At 35.2% G+C, this 10,192-nt stretch overlaps 1 pseudogene across 1 annotated transcript; it reads left to right on the top strand.

Moving 5' to 3' along the window:
* Window positions 1-353: 353 nt before the first annotated feature.
* On the top strand, window positions 354-9,461 carry LOC143621395 (phytyl ester synthase 1, chloroplastic-like; annotated as a pseudogene). Its single transcript, XR_013151510.1, has 13 exons — window positions 354-844; window positions 1,008-1,086; window positions 1,278-1,333; window positions 1,973-2,131; window positions 2,328-2,432; window positions 2,671-2,774; window positions 4,143-4,264; window positions 5,286-5,394; window positions 6,288-6,418; window positions 6,949-7,318; window positions 7,882-7,995; window positions 8,096-8,181; window positions 8,788-9,461. The product of XR_013151510.1 is annotated as a phytyl ester synthase 1, chloroplastic-like (transcript).
* The last annotated feature ends 731 nt before the right edge of the window (window positions 9,462-10,192 follow it).

Raw genomic sequence — 10,192 nt, 5'->3', positions numbered from 1 at the left:
TTTTTAAATAGTTGATAAACTATACATTATTCTTTATATCGAAATATTATATAGTATGTTTTACATCATCGTTTAAACTTATGAACTTTTTGAATTTAGTTAAATAAGTAAATTAGATGTACAATTTGATCAACCAGGTAACTTTTTTTTTCACCCATTCATGATTGCTGTTGTTAATTTGTTAATACGCAACTTCTTACGTGCGGTTTGGAGTCCGTGAGCAGATTTCCTGCTATAAATTTTTATGAGTAACTGTTTCCCACCTACCTATGAGATTATCTCTATGTCGTGCATATGGAATGATGCATGAGACCTGTATTTCAATCTGTTTCAATTTCAAGCTGCGTTGAACACACAACTTGGACCTTTTCCTTCGCAATTCTTGCTAGTGAGGTTGATATAGTGAGTTTTGAAGTTAGCATAACAGCATATCGCTTTCCTTAATATTCTTACAATCCTAATGACCTTAACTTTAAGACATTCCGGTGTTCCATCATTACCCCTTTTTAATCTAAATGAAAACCATAGGCCGCATTCGCGTGTTCTTGTTAGGAGTATAGGTTATGATAAATCATGGGAATCAACTGGGATCAGCGATGTTTCTTCGGTTAATAAGAAGGATGCCTATGTAGCTGTCTCTAATGTTGGAGGGAAAAAGAGAGGCAGGATGTTCCTGAAGAGTTGAAAGTATTTTGGGATGATGGTTACGGGACACAAACCATTGACGATGGGCTTGAAATAGGTAGGAATTTGATTAAGAGTGATGGAGGGCCTCCTAGGTGGTTCTGCCCCATTGCATGTGGCAAACCTATTAAAAATTCTCCAGTTCTTTTGTATTTACCTGGTAATTCGTGTTAAATTTTCGTGTTTGGTTTCTACAAAAACTTCACAATCTTAAGCATGTATGCATCTTTGTCTTTGCTCACTTAACAACAATGTGCGGCGTAATTGTTTAGTGCTCCTAAATATTGTTTGGTATGTCCCTAACAGTGTTATACTTTGTTTAGGGATAGATGGGACCGGAGTCGGCCTTGTTGTACATGAGAAAGCTCTTGGAAAATGAGTTGTTCTTGATCTACACAAAATGTTTTATCATTTTTTTTGGGTTGATGAGTAAAGCACAAGTCACTATTATACATAGATTTTTATGAATATAGATCCATTTTCTTACCAGGATCTAAGAAAACTATGCTTGGGTAGACTTTATAATACTAAATTACCATGTGTGGAAACTTTATTCTTGTTCTTACATTGATGTTTTTCAAATTGAGTGACAGGGTTTTCAATGTTCAGTGCTTGCAGATTCCAGTTTGGGATCGAACACCAATGGAAGGTTATCATCTTCTCTAGCTAGAATATGTGCTGTACTGATTTTACTATTGTTTCAAATTTTCTTTACTCTTTGGTTGATCTCTTAGCTTTATAAGACTGATATTGCTAAAGCTTCTCCGCAACCTGCAACATTATTGGTAATCCGAATGGCACACATATTGAACTGAAACAAGAATTAAAATAAGGATTAATCGATAGAATTATGATCAATCTTGGCACCGAACAAGCTGGGTGTCGGTACTCATCATTAAAAACAGAGAATTTTGGCGGGTAACCATTTTGTTGACCGTCACAACGGTTTTAGGTGCGACATAGAACCATTTGGAAACGATTTCGTGTTGCAGCCGTTTTACCAAGTTACCCAGCCAAATTCTAATGTAAATTGAATACAACTAAACGTAAGACTAAATGTAATGTTACATAATATTTCAATACGTATTAAAACATAATAAAAGCTTATATAATCTAATAAAGTTTTAGGATAATTATATTTTCTTGGACAGTTATATGCATGAGATCAATTCTTATAATACACATTGTATTTGGTATAAATTCAGAAACTTACAAGTTATATCTTTAGAATATCTTTTCTGCAAGTTGTGATATTATGTATTTTCATTATCACCTTGTTTTCTTGAAGGTTTGTTTCAAATTGTGGAAGAAACTGTGATGATTGAGCACACTTTGTCCCCAAATAAGCCAATTTATTTGCTTGGAGAATCTTTTGGTGGAGCCTTAGCACTTGCAGTGGCTGCTCGCAATCCTAAAGTTGACTCAATTCTTATACTAGCAAATCCAGGTCAGCTTTTTACATGCTTATCTAATTTATTTTTATTTTTAGGGTAAATTAACAAGTTTATTCGTAAAATTGGTATTTACAAGAATCCAATTACAATAGAGAGACATATAAACGGGCAACAAGCTGCGCTGCAAAACTGGTAATCTAAGTTTCGAGTATGCATGTCAGATGGTAACTACTATTGTATCCATTTCAGCAACTTCTTATGAGAGGTCACCTTTGCTTTTTTTGCGATCACTTTTGGGGGACTTGCCTGAAGAATATTATGGGTTGCTTCCTTATGCCATAAGCCCCCTTGCTGGTATGTTAATGTTTAAGTTAACTAGAAACTGTTAAATGTGTTTGACTAGTAGCTACTTAATTGTTTAATACCTCTAATCCTTGTAATAATATGCATCTGAATGGTTACATAGTAAACTGCATTGAGCTATGCTTCTAATATTTTTTTATATCTACAATAAACAATGTGTAATCTTGGGCCTTTTCTGCAACATATATCTCTTTGACTTAACTAACTATTCCAAAATTTTTCCTTTTAGGTGATTGTATAAAGATTGCAATGGTTAGAAGTTATGGTAGAAATCATTTGGAATCTCTTTTGCAATTGTGTGCTGGTTTTAGTAAAGATCTACGACTCCTTTCTGTAAGAACCATATTTAGTTGGAAATTAATTAATAGTTACTTTATTCAGTGGCGTAGTACACGGGTTTTTAGCCTAGTAATCATTATAGTAATGGGGAGACTAGTTATTTCTCATTGACCCTTTCCTCTAGGTTATACTGTAGCTAGATCATTTCATGGAGAGATGTTTTACTATGTTAGGAAAATTTCACATCGCTCGTAGTTTGGAGAAATGTTGGTTTCATAAGGAATTATTACTATTATTATTATTATTATTATTAATCTCAAATACCGCCAATGTGTTTTGGATGCATTGTTGTCTATTAGAGGAGAACTTCAAGGTTAACATAGGGCTGTAAACGAACCTAACATTCAGCAAACCGTTCTTGAACCATTCGGCTGGAAGTTTGTTTATATTTGCTCGTTTAATAAATGAGCGAACATGAATAAGAAATTTCGTTCGATTAGTTAAACAAACGAACATGAACAGAGCCTCCATTCGTTCAATTGTGTTTGTGAACGTTCGACAATGTATTCATAAACATTCGTTTATGTTCTTTTGTATATGTTGTTCATGAAAGTTTTTTGTACTTTTATTTATGTTGTAAAAATTTATATTGTTTAATTTATTACCCTAACATAAAATAGAAAATCATATTCTTACATGGTTTTTGAATTGTACCCATTACCTTACTCAATATTCACATTGATTAATATACATCGATCTCACTCTCTAAACTTCGCCGAATTTATTTGTGTTCGTGAATACATTCATTACCTTAATGAATGAACACGAACATAAAATCTCGTTCGGTAGCGTTCGTGAACACATTATTTCCTTAACAAACAAACATGAACAAGGCCTTTTTCGTGTTTGTTCGGTTTGTTTGCAGCCCTAGGTTAACATGCTTGTGTGTAATCAATTCAAGGTGGAAAGTTTCCACCCGAGTGACCCAAACAAACTCTGAAAAACAGACATAAATTAGTTATTTATACAAAGGGTCGGATATTACATTATTACATAAAACCCTAAAACTTTTGTTATTACTTTGGTTTGGTGGTAGCAAATTGTCATTGCTACTTCTACATCTCGTAAAACTTAGTGTGGATACCTTGTTTCTGCTTTTTATTTGTTTTCTCTATGGCGCAGTGAACGTATAGTTTGGCCAAGTCTCTAGTTAGGCCCTAAATTAGTTACGAAAGTGTAGTTTTGGCATCTGCCTCTTGAATGTAAATAGTCATCTTATAGAATTAGCCCTTTATCTAATATTGTTAGGTTCATTTAGTGTTTCTATGTTAGCTTCACTTTGTGTGAATTACTATTTAATATCAATATCAATATTTCTACATCCATGCCAGTTCCCACCCTTTATATTTCTCCTGCTAGCAGGTGATGGCCAAAATATTGCCCAAAGACACTCTCAAATGGAGGTTGAAGCTTGTTCAATCAACTGCCGCCTATGCTAACTCTCGTCTCCATGCTGTTACATCTCAAGTACTTGTACTTGCTAGGTTTCTTTCTTCTATGAATAATAGTTTAATCTTTGTAGGTATACATTCATGTGCACATTAATTGACAACTTACAATGGCCAAGTCCATGTTTCAAAATTTTGTTCTCTAGGGATATAAAAGGGATTATTACCGAAACAGTCAAGTCTGACCAAGAGTTTCCAAAATAGTCATTGAATTTTAACCAACAATTTCAAAGTCATCCACCTTTTGTCACTGAAAGACGTAAAAAGAACTATTGGACCCACCTTCTAACCAATCAGGGAGTGATAAATGTACTCGTAGGCTAAATTTAGCGTACCAAATAACCCGCCGACTTGGTATTAAAAGTTAGCCTACAACTTAAATTTAGTCAACGCTTTCAGGTTTTAGCTTATGCTTTCAAATTTAGCCTACATATTGATTTTAGCCTGAGCTTGCAAAGGATACCCAATGCTTGCAAAATTTAGCTTCCGCTTTCAAAATTTAATGTACGGATTAAATTTAACCTACAGTTTCATATTTTAGCCTACGACATCTAAGAGCATAGACTAAAATTTGAAAGCATAGGCAAAATTTATCTGTAGACTAAATTTAAAAGCATAAGCTAAACTTAACTGTAAGCTCAAATTTTAAAGCTTAGGCTACTTTTTAAAGCATATGCTAAAATTTTAGATCGTAGTCTAAATTTAATCCGTAGGCTAATATTTGAATCCACAATCAAAATTTTCAAAGAGTAGGCCAAAGTTAATCCATATGCTGATTCTGAAAGCATAGGCTAAACCAGCGTGTTATTTTGGTAGGCTAAATTTAGTCTACGAGTGACATGTGTCGCTCTCCCTGATTGGTCATAAGGTGAGTTCCACTGTACTTTTTATGTCTTTAGTGCCAAAAAGTGGCTGCTCTCTAATTGGTTCTAAAGGTTGATGACTATGAATCGGTATGCTAAATTTCAATGACTATTTACTATTTTGGTAACTTTCCCTTTCCAATTGGTGTATATGCACTTTGGAATCTATTATTTCTACGATATTATAATTTCAGTGGCAGGGACAACCTCTTGCCAAGTAAAGAGGAGGCGCAAAGGCTTTTCAGATCATTGAAGCACTGTGACGTGCGAGTGTTTGAGGAAAACGGACACACAATTCTATTGGTATTATTGTATTAATCTATTCTTGCACCTTCTTGTCACCAATAGAAATTAAAAAAAAAAAAGATCTGCTGGTGTGTAAATGCATCAGTAAATATTATGTGTTCTCATCAGAAATGACCTTTGTTTGCAAAATACAAGGCTAAGGAAAAGAACAAATAAATCTAAACATGTAAAGATGTTAATTATACCTACTTTGTTAGTGAGTGCAAACGAGCTGAGCTGGTTGTGACCTACTCGAGCTCGGATTGATAAAAAGCTTGAAACAAGCCGAGCTTTTTTCGAGCTCAAGTCGAGCCCAAGCCTCAAATAAAACTCGTTTCGTTATCGAACTTGAGCCTTGCACGAGAAGCTTGTTTAGGCTCATGGAGCCTTAATGAGCTTTTTTTTAAGTTTTACCTCTTTTGGGCTTCTATGTGTTAAGTTAACACTTCACGACCAAGTTCGAGCAGAGCTTTGGCTCGTTTAAGGTACTTTTCACAAAATTTATAAAAATACTAGTAATAAAAATGTATATAAATTAAATAATATATAATAAACGAGCCGAGCAGAGCCGAGCCCGAGCTTGAAAAAACAACTCACGAGCTGAGCTCGAGCTTTAGAAAAAGAGCTCAAAAGAGCCGAGCTCGAGCCCTTGTAAGTCAAAACGAGTCTAGCTCGGGCTCGGCTCGGTTCATTTGCACCCCTAGGTGAATTTCTAGACTAAAATCTATCTAGAAACTTCATTTAGATCAGGATTAGAGTTCTGGAAGTCTGGAACTGGCTATGGTTGGACAAAATCAAATGTTAAATCATGTTGACTTATCATTACTTAACAGCGTTCTAACAAATACTTAAGAGTTGTGACAAAAGAAGCTACCATAAGGCAGTGATGTCACTTCTTTTTGTTGGTGCAGGAGAGTGGTGTTAATGTGCTTATTGCTATTAAAGCTACTTCAACGTACCGTCGTTTTTCAAAGCATGATTTCGTGAAGGACTTCTTGCCTGCTAGTATTACAGAGTTTAAAGCCTCACCTGTGGAGACTTGGTATTTTAACAATCATCTTTAACCTCCTTGTTTTCTTTTCCCTATTTGGTAGCTCTCTTGTACTGCAACTTATTAGATCAAAATAATTCGTTGCTGGCAATATTAAAACGGGAAGGCTTCATATAGGCGTGTTCTAGGATTACTGAGATGATGTTTTCAAATCCATGAGTTAGCATCGCTCTCTTCAGTTCAAGTGAAGGATACCTTGGAAAGCATCACAAAAAATGACCAAAATCGCTAACTTATGAAGTTATGAGTTTGAGAAAATAGATTTGACTTAGGCCCTAATGCATGGATCTCCTGTATGCATATATAGATATGCTAGTTCAGAAATGTGGTGATAACTCTGGTTTAAGAAAATGGACCGGTGAACCAAGATTAAAATCTGTTGCGTCAATGGACGCTTGTCTGGCACTGATTGATTGATTGACAATTTCTAAAAGCCAAGGCTATTTTGTCAAACTCATTAATCAAACTTGTCATTTTAGTAATTTACCCTGTTAATAAAAGAAGCATATGCATGTGCGCAGGTGGTACCATCTTTATATAGATGCAGCAATGTTCTCAACCATGGAAGATGGGAAGATAGTTAGAGGTCTTGCAGGGATTCCAGACGAAGGGCCTGTATTAATTGTTGGTAATCACACGCTAATGGGGATCGATGTTTTTCCACTTGTCAAGGAGTTTTTGAGAGAAAAGAAAATCACGCTTCATGGTTTAACTCACCCGGAGCTTTTTAATATCGATGTTGAACATGAATACTATTTGATTCCCTTTACCGATCTACTGAAGCTAGCTGGCTCAATTCCGGTTTCTGGGATAAACTTTTTCAAACTGTTAGCAAAAAAGTCACATGTATTACTTTACCCTGGTGGTGCACGGGAGGCTTTCCATCGTAAGGTGAGTTGCTTATGCTTATATGTCACGTGAAAGCCATACCTTTCTATATATACATTATAAATCGTTTTACAACACTTTAGCTTAATATTCCATGAAAAGGCTAGGGATGGAGTAATCGAGCATTTAAGGGATATTTCTTCTATTTATCTTGGTAAATGCAACTGTACTTGATAAGGGGATTGAATATTATTCGTCATATCAGATTTCAAAAATCAAAACTATAACCTACAAATTATATATCCAAGGAGTTATAGCTTAGATTATTAAAAAGGGGAAATCCCTAAAATAGCCATGTTGACCTATCTGTTTTCAACTTAGCCATCAAGTAGTCAAAATCCTCAATATAGCCATCAAGATTAATGTTCTTTAACGAGTTATGTCGGATCCGACGGTTCTTGATGGCTATTTTGGGGATGTTGACTAATTGATGGCTAAAATTGAAAATTGGGAGGTCAACATGGCTATTTTGAGGAGTTTTCCTTATTAAAATTATAATTTGATTATTATTATTTAATTTTCTTTTAAAATGGTACACTTTCTAATTTTAATTTTGTTGTTAACAGGGTGAAGCTGGCAAGTTATTTTGGCCTGATAAACAGGAATTTGTAAGAATGGCGGTGAGATTTGGGGCCACCATTATACCATATGGAGGGGTTGGGGAAGATGATTTACTAGAAGTAAGATCTAACATGCTCATTCTCTTTATAAACCAAAACTTCATCTACAAAGTAGAAATAACAAGTTAATTACATGTTGATAATCTACTTTTTTTGACAGCTAATCATTGATTATAATGACATGAAGAGAAACCCTCTTCTCAATCACATGGTGAATGAAAGTAACCAAATAAGAATAAACTTGAGGTGAACTTCACAGTCTTTATGATTTATTTTGGACATGAGATTGTAAACCGTTTTTAGTTACCCAAGCAATGCAACCCTCTTGAGATGCACTTTGATTTTGTTCACACCTCATCTATATTTGAGCCATATGTTTATGGTTTTTGTTTTTTGAACGACGACATACTCACATGCTCATCTACTCAAGGCATTGCCCCCTTGAACATGACGTGAATTTTCTACCACTATAGTTGAGGACCACCTTAAATACACACCACTCACTACTATCAAATTGAGTATTCGTGACAGAACACAAAATTTCGCTAATTTGCAATGGATTTTCTTTTTGGAAAAAATGTTGAAAAACTAGCAACAAAATTGGCGACAAATATATTGCAATGAAAAGTTTGTCACTAGCTTTAATTTGTCGCAAAATAAGCAACGGATTTTGCAAAATGATGCATTTCAAAATGGATATATGGTAGCGAAAATTCTGTTGCAATTAAGAAAAAGGAATCCATCACTATATTTTTGAAACGACACCCATTGGTAGTATTTATAAGTCACAGATCCATATGACACATTTTTTATATAAAGACCATATTGTTTATGCATGTTATTTGATGCCAGGGAGGGTATGAAAGGAGAGGTTGCGGAGCAACAACTTCATATACCTATATGTTTGCCTAAGCCACCCGGTCGACCCTACTTGAAGTTTGGGAAGCCTATACGAACAAAAGGAAAAGAACACATGTTAGATGACGATGATTATCTTCAAGAGTTATATTTGCGGATAAGATGTGACGTTGAAAAGAATATAGCTTATTTATTAAAGAAGCGAGAGGAGGATCCTTATAGAGGTGCTTTTGAAAGGTATTTGTGGCAAATGAAAAAGGGGCCGCTAAATCAAATTCCGTCTTTCGAGCCATAAATGTTGAGTCTTTCATATACATCAGACTTTGGTCATGAGTTGGTTAAATCAGTACATTGAATGTATTATACAGATGTTTTTAAAGTCTTACCACTACTGTTAGATTTGGGACCAACTGATTGAAATGGTCGCAAAACCAGCGATTATGGCCTAGAAAAACGGTCACAAAATTAACCACAGAAAATTAAATAGTTGTTACTACTGTTTCCAGTAGAATATGTATCGCTAATAAATATTACCGTGTATAAGGTGATTTTGATCCATTGTACTTTATATAGCTTATGAAATCGAAAAAGGAATTAGACATTAGTAAATTTCTTGTTGAAATGTGTACCAAATCTTCTGATGACCTTTAAAAATATGTTAAATGCTCAAGTCCAAGATAAAACTAAGTTTGAAATTGGATATAAGGTCATTCACCCACTAACCACATTCCCTTAACCCAACTGAAGAAGAAAAAGTTGGTAGCGAACTAATGAAACTATAAAGATAAATACTGTTTTTTTTAAATCCTTAAGTTTTTCTCAAGGCAATTTTTTTTAATCCTTTTGTATTTGATCCTAAAATAGGAGATTTTTTTTCTTCTTAAGGGCAACTTTCATTAAAAGGGCACAACTAGCAAGGAAATAGAGCCCGAGACAAACATACAACATTATATATCAAAACTACACCAATCCGTCCATGATAAAGGCTTAAACCATGACCTTGGGAGCCGACGGAAACTTTCCATCATATTCTCATTCCTAACAAACCAAATATACCAACTCGCCGTCATAAGGATACTGTTTAATACGTTTTCCTTCTTAACTCTGAGGGGAGCTGAGGTATGTAATGTGAGTTGTTCCGAACCAAAAGGACGAAAACCGGGAGGATCCTAAACCATGAGCTGATCGAGTTCCAAACTAAAATCGTGAGACGGCACGAGGTGATCAAGAAGGTGGCATTAATTTTCCAGGCAGCCCCCACGCAAACCACATGAAACCGAAGGCAGCGAGATGGAACGAAAAGCTAGACCCTCTCTAGTTGCCAGCCTGTCCATGTCCGCCTTCCACATGAAGATGTTGACTTTCTTCGGGGCCTAGTTATTCCAAGGCATAACAAAAG

Source organism: Bidens hawaiensis, unplaced genomic scaffold (genome assembly GCF_021521415.1).
Source record: "Bidens hawaiensis isolate Kalapana, Puna unplaced genomic scaffold, B.hawaiensis_p1.1 tig00002839_1, whole genome shotgun sequence".
Lineage (NCBI taxonomy): Eukaryota > Viridiplantae > Streptophyta > Magnoliopsida > Asterales > Asteraceae > Bidens > Bidens hawaiensis.
The sequence above is the reverse complement of the archived record's forward strand: the minus strand, read 5'-3'. Positions and strand labels throughout refer to the sequence as shown.